Genomic DNA, 11,203 nt, shown 5'->3' on the forward strand with positions numbered 1-11,203 from the left:
CTGGTGAATTTCAGCTGTCATTTGAATTCAAGTCTCTCTGACTCCAAAACCTTTTTTCTTCCCAACCCATGGCCGTGTTTCCAGGCAGCTCTTTGTGGCTGTAAAAAGGAGAATCCGATGACTCCTAAGCTTCTGATCTTGCTCCTCCATTCTGGGAAGTTACCTGGAGCTTCCTCCATCCATTCATCTAGCAGCGACTTGGATTCAAATGTACAGTGACTACAATTACAAGGCTCCCATCTGTGCTGGGCAGCCAGCGAAACCCCGTGTCCGAGCTCCTGAATTCTGCCTGGAGACAGCTGAGTGGGAGGGACAGAAGTCAAGCCTGGAGAAGGTTCAGAGAAGCAATCTGGGGGAGCCTGGGAGGAGACTGGAGGAGACAGAATATAGGCTGGGCTTGCTCAGGGAGTGAGCGGAGCAGAAACCCTTCTGGTTGATGTCTACTCAGCTCTCCTGTGCTCCTTACCTGGGGCAGCCAATGTCATCTGCTGGCCATTCTTACTCCCCCCGCCTCCCTGTTCGCAGAGTGTTGTCTGTTCCCCTGATCTGACCTTGGTCACATGACTTTCACTGGTTAATGGAAGATGGGTGGAGGTGACAGGCATCTGTTTTGATCCAAAGCTTTAAGGGTCAGAGCAAGGCTCTGCCAGTGACTCCATCCTCTGCTTTTTTTCCATGAGGGGAAAAATGCCCAGTATCTTCCAGTCCCAGAATGAGTGGACATGATGGGCAGACCTTAACCCAACCCATGCTCTAGGGCTGAATTCAGCCAATCCCAGCTGAGCTGGGAGATGCCAGCAGTGTCACAGCTGACCCTTCCACACGTGAATGGAACACAGCTATGTGCTTTAGCAAGCCAATGAGATTACTGGGGTGACCCAAACAGGTAAATCCAGGGGAGCATCTTGGAGCACCTTTGGGCCAGTGACTTTCCATTGAGCTCCCATCAGTGTCATTTGGGAAGGTTTCAAAACACTGTTGAGCTCCACTATCAGGGACTCTGACTGAATGGTCCAAAGGCTGGGCAAGATGTCAGCATTTGGGACACATTCCCAGGTGGTTCCAGTGTGTGGCCAGGGCTCGGATGCTCTGCTCCCATAGCATCCAGCTTTGCCACCATCTCAGTGAAAAAGAAATGACTGATGGGAGTCCCTGGAGAGTAGCAAAGCCTGTCCTGGAAGTGAAGCCTTTCTGATCCTCACTCTCTTCCTTACTAAATGGGAAGCTTCCCGGAGCTCTTCTGGCATCATCATTCTCCATCTTTCCACGGCCTTTGAGCCCTGAACACAGCAAATCCCACCTGGTTGGGGGAAAAATATACAGCTGGGTATAGGATGGTGGCCCAGAGGTTAAAGCGTCTGCCTGCAATGTGGGAGACCTGGGTTCCATCCCTGGGTCGGGAAGATCCCCTGGAGAAGGAAATGGCAACCCACTCCAGTATTCTTGCCTGGAGAATCCCATGGACGGAGGAGCTTGGTGGGCTACAGTCCACGGGTCGCAAAGAGTCGGACACGACTGAGCGACTTCACTTTCACTTTCACTTATAGGATGTGAGATGTCAGTGCAGAGAGGCTGCTCTGGGGAGAAATCCAATCAATGGAGTCAGGAATTGCAAGCATATCAGCTTTTCCCACTGTCCTTAGCGCTAGACTTAGTAACTAACCCTCCCCCGTGCTCTCCACCCCCCACCCCCACCTGGACCTCGATGCTGGACTATTCACGGGATGAGATCTGGCCATCACCTTCCCGCCGTCCACACCACTCCACCCAGCATTTCGGATATAGCACACCCTATAGGTGGAGGGTTGTTTTGTTTTTAGTTTTTTTAATGCAATGGTAGGGAATTTCCCAAATCATCAATCATCATATTATATCTTTTGTTCTGGATCAAAGGCCTTTCAAATCTGACATGCCCCTAAAAACAAGATCACATGAGTATGGGCACACCCATTTAACTGGAGGTAAAATGAGAATAATCCTGACTTTTACAGCCTCTTGCAATGGAGTTGTCCCTAGTTACTGTTCTGCCTCCGTCTCCACAGAGACTACTCTGGGCCCAGTAACCATGGTGATAGGAGGAGACATGAGCAGATGGGAGCTCTCTTTCCAGAATTTAAACATCCTCATGCTGGGGGAGGTGTGTGGGAATGAGGGCGGGCTGTGGGGGGCAGCGGAGGAAGAAGGCTGAGGGAGGGGGGAGAAGTTACAGCTTCTGAACCCAGGGATGGATGAACTGCAATGCTGGGGACACACCAGAAGGCACTATTTTTTGCTGCCGAGCCAAGCTCTTCTCCTTGACCTCAAAAATGATTTATTCCCCTCTCTTCCTTTTGCTGTCAGATCCTTCTAGACCGTACCATTCCTAGGGAAATGGAGACAAAAGGTGTCTGTACCATGCAGACTTGGAGGCATTTTTTAAAACCATATTTGAATGGATTGCATGAATAAATTTTTAATAATGTATCGTTCACTTAAGGAAAGAAGAGTTTGGAATCATGTTGATTTAGATTCAAAGTGACTATGGAGCCCTCGAGGTATGAAATCAAGGCGGTAAGCCTGTTTCACTTACTCACCACGCCCCTCCCCCTGGGGGCAGCCTTGGGTCAGTGCATTTTCCCAGAGACTCGGTTTATATCTGAGATGCTCTTAAGACACCTGCTGGCTTTGAAGTTATGAGAAGACCAAAAAAAAAAAATCTCTTTGGATGCTAAACTGAGACTTTTGGTGTCTGTTTCTGCCGAGACCCCTCAGATGCCGACATCAGTGAAACAGGGCATCTGCGAAATCGCAGAACGTGTTTTCAGTCCTCAGTGGAAAAGAAGGCTGACGAACAGACAGGAGAGAGTTCTTTGGAGAGAATTTCAGTTTGCTGAGGATCTTTTCCAGTTCCTGGGAGAGAAGACAGTGGGTCATGCTGCCTGCCCCCAACCCAGTATCAGGGGTTGGGGAGGGCAAGGGCAGTGAACATCCGTAAGCCCACCAGAAGAGCTTGACCCATGACGCTCTGGAATAAGGGGAAACACAGGGACTTGTACTCTTTGTCCAATATCCCATGTCCTGAAGTGTCAAAGCCTAGTTACCCTGGAGGACACAGTTTCCCCCAAACCATTTCCTTCCCTGGCAGCTGTGGGGGCGGGGTTGCCACTGTGGTGGATGCTCCAGGTGCCTCTCTACACCCCTTATTCCCGCTAGATCATCAATCTCCTCAGTGCTGTACGTGTGGGCCGCCAACCATTCACAGCTGCCCCCAACGGGGCTACCTTGTGCCAGCAGCCAACAGCCGACTGGCAGGGGGTACAAAAGGCTGGCCCCAGCCTTATTCTGCTGTTGTTCAGTAACTAAGTCATGTCCTACTGTTTGCTACCTCAAGCATTCCAGGCTTCTGTGTCCTCCACTGTCTCCTGGAATTTGCTCAAGTTAATGTCCATTGAGACTGTGACGCTATCTAACCATCTCATGTTAGATGCCGATGCAATGGGACAGTCTGTGCCCCAGAGGTCCCTTGGCCAGAGCTAGTCTCCAGGCGAGGCTGCATCCTAGCTTAGGTTTCTTACCAGCTTCATCTTGCTTCCCCTACTCCCCTAGCCCCGAGAGCTGCTGCTGCTAAGTCACTTCAGTCATGTCTGACTCTGTGCGACCCCATGGCCTGCAGCCTTTCAGGCTCCTCTGTCCATGGGATTTTCCAGGCGAGAGTACTGGCGTGGGGTGCCATTGCCTTCTTCGAGCCCTGAGAGCACCCCCTCCATAAATCACTTTCACAGGAATCCCTGCCTCAGACTCTGCTTTTCTGAAACCTGACCCAAGACAGCATCCCCTTGCTCCCAGAGGCCAAGGTCTGTCACACTATCTAAGCATCTTCTAGACCTGCTGCCCCTCGGATCCAACAAAACAAGCATCCACTCACAGCCTCCTGTGCTTCTGTCTGCCCGCTTCTCCGCTATCCTGTATCCTCTGTCCATCAAAACTGCCAGGGCCCTGGCCCCTCTCCTCTGGGTCGAATCCACTCTGTTCTTCTTCAACGTGGACTTTAGGACTCATCCCTTCAACCTTTCTTGCTGATGCCCTTCAGTCTCTGTCCTGCTATTTTTGCCGTCGTTGCCTTTTCCTTGGGTGTCCCTAACTCTGCACCCTTGAAACTGTCTAAAGACTCATGGGGACCTCAGGGCAAAGTCACACCACCATGCAGACTGCTGCCCGAGGATGTTCATGGTGTCCAACCTGATGCTGCCAAGAAATCCTTCTGTTCCCAAGTCAAATTTGTGTCCCATCCTAGCTATTTAAAATCTTTATGACGGTTCTCAAACTGCCCACCCACCACTTCCCACTCCTTCTCTGCAGAGAACCTTATCTCCTACTTTGCAGAGAAAATAGGTAGCGAGAATACTGTCTTCCTCTACTTCCTGGCTTCACACCTACTGGCTGCTCACAGCCATTGCCATCCTTAAAAACCCCTTCTCTGCAGTCAAAAGACAGCCCTGCTCTTCAGTCCCGACTCAGCTCTGACTCCCTTGCTCTTGCACTTCCTCCTGGCCTTTCCATCTCCCTGTCCCTGGATCTCCCTCAATCACTGCAGTTGCTTCCATCTTGTGTTCACCTCTGAAGCCCGTCCTGTCTTGTCCTCTGTGTATCTGGAGTTTGCCCCTAGCCCTCATTTGAAGCTGTGTTCCCTGAAGCCCCCAAACATCTCCGTGAAGCTCACCCTACCACCACTTCATAGGACCTCCAGTCACATCTCTGTGACTTTTATGCCCCCATCCACCTCCTCCTGCCTCACCCCCACCCCTTCTGTTCTGTGACTCCCCAGCCATGCTCAAGCCACTTGGGCTATTTCTTCTCTGGCTTTCATACAAGCTCCTTATTCTTCTCTGATCCTAAAATTTCCCTTTTCTGTTGCCCCGGCCCTCTTCTTTTTGTCGGAATATCTATTCCCGGGGCCATGGCTTCTACTCCCTCACTGAAGATTTCTGAGTCCCCAGGACCAGCTCACATAGGGTTTTCCATTCATCTAAATGGCAACTCACTCCAGTATTCTTGCCTGGAGAATTCCATGGACACAGGAGCCTGGTGGGCTATAACCCATGGGGGTCTCAAAGAGTCAGACACGACTGAGCGACTAACACTATCCACCTACCTACCAGATTCTGCTAGTCAGAACCCACAAACCCCTTAATCCAAGCATATAAACAAAAGAATTCATCATTGTTTACCCAGGACATTTTTTTCCTGGGTTCCTGATCTTCATGGGCATGGTGGGTTCAATGGTGTTCTCCCCAAAGATACGTCATTCTGGACCTGTGACTGGGACATTATTTGGGAAAAAAAGCCTTTGCATATGTCATTTAGTTAAAAATCTCAAGATGAGATCACCTTGGGTTAGGGTATGCCCTACATCCAACAGGGCTTCCCAGGTGGCTCAGTGATAAAGAATCTGCCTGCCAATGCGGAGATGTAGTTTCAGTCCCTGAGTTGGGAAGATCCCCTGGAGAAGGAAATGGCAACCCACTCCAGTATTCTTGCCTGTAGAATCCCATGGACAGGGGAGCCTGGCAAGCTACAGTCCATGAGAACACAAAGCCTTGGACATGACTGAGAGTGACTGAGCAGCAGGCGACATCCAATAAAAATGTCTTTGCAAGAATCAAATGTTCTTGTAAGAGAAGGGAAGAGGAGGTCACCAGCAGATGAAGGCAGAGACTGGAGCAAAGTAACTATGAGGCAGGGATGCCAAGGGATGCTGGCAGCCACCAAAACTTAGGACAGAGGCAGTGAACAGAACCTGCTTTTGGAAGCTCCAGAAGGAACCAGCCCTCACAGCATCTTGATGTTGGACTACTGGCCTCCGGAACTGTAAGAATGCATCTCTGTGATTTTAAGCCACCCATGTCGTGGTGATTTGTTATGGCAGTCCTAGGAAGCTAAGGCAGTGGGTGGTGCCACCTCCCACCCTGGCTGCTGGGGCTGTGGTTTTGAGTCCTGGTCAGGCTCCAACAAGTTTCGTGGGAGCTTTTTCTTTTTCTTGGTTTATTGCTTCTCCCCCTCTGGGCTCTCTTGGTTCCCTCCCTGAGTACTAAGCTTGAAGCCCTCGATGCAGGTTCTGGAGTTAGAGATCATGAATGGCTTTTGTTACCTTCCACAATTTACTGAACGTTGTGTTTTGTTTCCTCACCTGTAATCACAGGGCTTCCCTGGTGACTCAGTGGTAAAGAAATTGCCTGCAATGCAGGAGACCCAGGTTCCATCCCTGGGTCAGGGAGATCCCCTGGAGAAATGGTAACCCATTTCAGTATTCTTGCCTGGAGAATTTCATGGACAGAGAAGCCTGGTGGCTACAGACCATGGGGTCACAAAGAGTCAGACACGACTGAGCTACTAACATTTTCACTTCACTTTTTGCCTTTAATCTGGGTGTAATAATTTGTACCAGCACAGGCTGTTAAGAGGTTCAAACAGGTGAAATGTGTCAGAGTTTTGTTGGCGCTTTTAGCTTAGTAAGCGGTCAAATGCTGAGCTGTTATGACTACCAGCCACCATCTACAGATTAGAACAGAGGTCAGAATCAGACCCCCGCCCATCCTCTGGGTATCCACACACCATCATGTGGCCACACTTCAGCTGGAGAAATGGGTCTGAGGAGCTAATATTTCCCTGTCTCTCTCCCACTTACACTTCTTCTGTTGAGCCCCAGTGTTCTGGTATAAGCTCCACGCTTCCCCATGTGGTGTGCAGGCTCTTCGTGATCTGGTCGCTGCTTCTCTCTGCAGGATCATCTGTTACACCCGTGTCCTGTACTCTAGCTGCTGTGAGCCCTCAGCTACATCCACAGCGCCCTCTTACCTGGGGGTCTCCCTCCCATGCATACTGGAAGAGGCCAAGGAGGGCTCCCCAAATAAAGCAGACGTGAAGCTGGGCCAGCAGGCTCCCCTGACTCCCCCTCAAGGGGCAAGGACCCCCTCCACGGGTCAGGTCATTCTGAACCTACCTTGCTGTCCTCCCGACCACACTGAAGTGATGGCTCCTTCACTCGCCTGGGCTCCCACACTCTCTGTAAGCTCCTTGAAGATGGGGTGCTTCTCACTCACATATCTTTTCTAACAACTAGCTCACCAGCTGGCATGTACTGAGACACCTGGTGACAACCTGTTAAAATAATTCCTTTATTGAATACGCTATGCCAGGCCCACGGCTGGGTCCTCAGCAGGGGATTGATAAGGTAATCTTTCTGCTACAACACATCCAGTGGAAACCTCAGCGCCTGCATGCAGGGGAAGCTTGTTTTCTTCTTTTATGAAAGTCACTGGTTGGGGAATGGGGGTCAGGGTGGGGGAGCTACGATCCACCACATATTCAGGAAACCAGGCTGATGAACATTCTACCATCTTTAAAAGCTCTGGTTGGCAGGTGGCGAAAGGCAGAGGACAGAAGGGTGTGAGAGGGTTTTATGGGCCAGGTCCAATGTGTGACCTGGCTCCTATTCTAATTTTGAGGCTGGAACTCTATGTCACGGCCCTGAGGGAACATAAAGGAAGCTGGATAGGACACCCTGGCTGGGCGGCCACTGGCCAGCAGGGGCAGTCAGCAGCTCTGCACTCATCCAATGTTCCCATTAACCCTTGCTGTAACTCTGCAAGGAAGGGACTACTGGCCCCATTTTGAGGCCAAGGGATGTGAAAGGACTCATTCCAGGTCACTCAGCACAGAAACCCAGGTATATGTCCCTCAGCCCACTGTGTTTCCTTTATGGCTTCTGGTGTTTGCTGGACACACAGATTACCAAGGCTGCCTGGCACTCTGCTCTGTTCTGGTCTCTTGGCTCTGTCTTGTGGTCCACCTGTAACTACTGCCAATGGCTGGTCACCTTTGGCCATGGTGAGCATCAAGCAGCCCTGGCTTCTTCTGAAACTTTCTCCAGGATACTGGAACCCAGTCACATGACCATTGGTCAACTCACTCCTCAACTCATTCCCCTGTTCCTTGGTTCTACCCCTTGGTTTTCCTGGAAGGAATGGGAGTAGCTATTGTGATGGAGCCTCAGGAGTTCCCTGCTATTCTGAGTCGCTACCTAACCTGCAGTTATGGCTGCCCATCTTATAAAAACAAACTTCTGAGATGAGATGAAGCCTTAGCCTTAGCTCAGTTACTAAGTTTCCTCCTGCACACAGAGCTGCACTCTCTCAAGGAAATGAGCCCTTGAAATTCACATCCTCTACCTGTTTCTTGCTGAGCTGGATGCTGATACTGACCTTCAAAGTACAGCATTCAAAGTCTTCATGTAGTTGTTCATTGGCTAAGCCATCTCTGACTCTTTGCAATCCCATTGACTGCAGCACGCCAGGCTTTCCTGTCTTTCACCATCTCCTGGAGCTTGCTCAAACTCATGTCCATTGAGTCAGTGATGCTGTACAACCATCTTATCCTCTGTCACCCCCTTCTTCTCCTGCCCTCACTCTTCCCCAACATCAGGGTCTTTTCCATGAAGGAGACTGCCTAAAACTTCAGATTCAATTTCCACCTCACCTTAGCCTGACTGAATCATTTGTCAGTTCTCCTGGGCTGGACCCACCCATGTGTCCCTGTCTTTGCACACCTGGGTAGTCAGCCAGCCGGGTCCAGTCTCCCCTGGGCTCCATCAGAACGCTCCTCATCCTTCTAAACAGTGCCGGCAGCCCACTGCTTCTAACCACATTCCCCGGCCCTTCTCCACTCCCCCCATCCCTTGTCCCTGATCTATAGCATTCTTCACAGCTCACAGACTCGTCTTCGTCTGTCTGCACATCAATCTCCCTCCTGGATCATAAGCACCTGTGCAGAGGCTGATTGGTTTTGGTTTGAATAGTCTCTGCTTAGCTCATTAGTCATACTGAATCAGTAAGTAAAAGTACTGTGATGGAATCAGAGATGCCTAGAAGGAATGCAGAGGGCATCAGTTAAACCCTCTAATTTATCATTTTGGGGGAAAAATAAATGTTGGGTTCAGCGAATTTAAGCAACTTCAAGCTGAAGTTCAACTTCGTTGAATTGTGCATAGCTGGTTGACAACACATTCAGGTTCATCAGCTGACAGTCCTGACTTAGTGGGTGACAGAGAGAACCATGACATCCCAAACTAACTCCTCAGTTGAGCCTTTCAAAGACTATATTCTCCTTCACTTGTCCCTAGTGTTCTGGGGACTTTGGTCAGTGGCATGTTGTCCATGGATAACACCAGTGGGGTCCTGTCGATGACAGAGCGCCACATTAGGGGCCAAGCTTGTACTTTGTACTTCAGTTGCTCTACCTCTTTAGATGGCCCTAGTGGTAAAGACCTCACTTACCAATGCAGGAGATATAAGAGACGTGGATTTGATCCTTGGGTTGGGAAGATCCCCTGGAGTAGGAAATGGCAACCCACTCCAGTATTTCTTGCCTGGAGAATTCCATGGACAGAGGAGCCTGGTGGGTAACAGTCCATGGGGTCACAAAGAGATGGGTATGACTGAGGTGACTTGGCATGCACGCCCCTTCCAGAGCTGTGGACGTGACCACAGATGATGACACTGCAGAGAGAAGGGGGTGCTGCAAACCCATTCTTCCGTCTGGACCCCACTTTTCCTCCCTGGAGAATTCTGTTGCAGGAAGAGTCACCAGGACCCTGCAGTGGTCTTGTAAAGAGTTCAGGGAGCAGATGGATCCAGCAGATGTGAGTCATGGGTCTCAGGAGGCCTTCTCCAGTGTCCAGCGGTTGGCATGTCTCCCTGACTCCAGGCTGCCTCTGGTCCAGGCGATCCTGGATGGAAGAGAGGGTGATGGACAAGACCTGGAGGACTGAGGGAACAGTAAGTAAAAACAACTGGAAAGGAACTAGTTCCCTGACCCACGCGCTTCATCATCACATTTTTTTCCCCCTGCTGTTTGATTCTGGCTCCATCTCGTCTGTTTGTTTCTGATGCTTCATTGAGACCAGTTACTCCTGAGAAATGGGAAATGACACTGCATACAGCTGAGGTTTGAGCCATCCCTACTCATATTAAACTTGGGATTTTCAAATGATTTCATCAAAGAAAATCAGTGAACAAAAACAGAGGATGACAAGATCTTCGAATATCCCTCGCTGTTAGCAGGGGAAACTGCGGGCTAATTTCCACATAAATTTCCCCTAGAAGGTTTCTCTTTCATAGTTGTACCAAAACGATGATATCTGCCCAACCAAGGGGGCTCGCTTTTCTTTGGCTGATACAGCTGCCAGGTGGAGACCCTCCTTTTCCTGGGGTGCCCCCTTCTCTGCCTCCTTTTTGCTCTCAGGGCCTCGTCGGCATCATTGTCTTGCTGTAAAGCTCCCATCAGTCAGCCCAGCTCAATTCTGCCCCACACTTCCTCCAGTTCAACCCAGCACCACGGCACAGTCGTGCTCATCCCTCTAGATGGTCCAACCACGTCACTCTCCTGTTTCAAGCCCGTCAACAACCATCCATTGCTGTCAAACAACGCTGGGGTCTTGACCATGGGGCCCACAAGCTTTACCTCCTGCCTCTCCAGTCTGCTTTCTACCTATGTGTTAGATGCCTCTTCACCGCAAATCAAAGTCCCTGTTTTGCCGAATGCTTCCACCCCCAGACTCCAGCCTCTCCTGTGAGACCCGGGGTTTCTGCTTCCACAGTTCCCTCCCCCGGAACCCTGTCTTCCTCATCTCCCTCACTTCCGGTTCCTGTGTCTCCTCCGGCTCCTCCCTCACTTCCGGTTCCTACTGCCCCCCGACCCCCGACCCCTGCCACGCCGCCCTCGTGTGAGACTCTGGGGACACTCTCCCCTGCGCAGACCACTCGTCTCACTTCCTGTAGGGCCCTGCCACCCCATCTACACACTTGTCTGGCTGCCCGCTTGTGGGTACCTCCCGAAACCTGGGTCAGTCTTCTCTCCGTGGCAAAGATTCAGGGGATTCAGGGGTCCGGTGGGTTCCTGTTGCACTTGTTAGAGAGTAAGCGTGGGCCTCAGATGAGATGGTCGGCTCAGAGCTCTCCCTGGCCCCTGCCCGCCTTTGCCTCTTGTGGAGACAGCTGCAGGGCCCGCAGGCCAGAGCCCCTGGGTCAGAGAAACAACTGTCTTGTGTTCTCTCCAAAAATGAAGATTGCAACATCCTTGTGGCCTGGAGTTCACCGGGCTGGGGGAGGAAGCTGCCCTGGAGCAATGGCTGGGGCATGGGCCTGTGGGCGGTGCCGTGGGACCACTG

The 11,203-nt window shown here is 51.0% G+C and overlaps 1 long non-coding RNA gene across 1 annotated transcript; it reads right to left on the reverse strand.

Annotated features, from left to right (window-relative positions):
* Nucleotides 1-2,432: 2,432 nt before the first annotated feature.
* Nucleotides 2,433-10,655, reverse strand: LOC138435478 (uncharacterized). The gene is made up of 4 exons (XR_011255120.1): nucleotides 10,498-10,655; nucleotides 9,312-9,763; nucleotides 6,980-7,137; nucleotides 2,433-2,889 (listed from the first exon to the last, which is right to left on the reverse strand). It is a non-coding gene; the product is annotated as an uncharacterized lncRNA (long non-coding RNA).
* Between the last annotated feature and the right edge of the window lie 548 nt (nucleotides 10,656-11,203).

The sequence above is a fragment of the Ovis canadensis genome, chromosome 3 (assembly GCF_042477335.2).
Source record: "Ovis canadensis isolate MfBH-ARS-UI-01 breed Bighorn chromosome 3, ARS-UI_OviCan_v2, whole genome shotgun sequence".
Taxonomy (NCBI): Eukaryota; Metazoa; Chordata; class Mammalia; order Artiodactyla; family Bovidae; genus Ovis; species Ovis canadensis.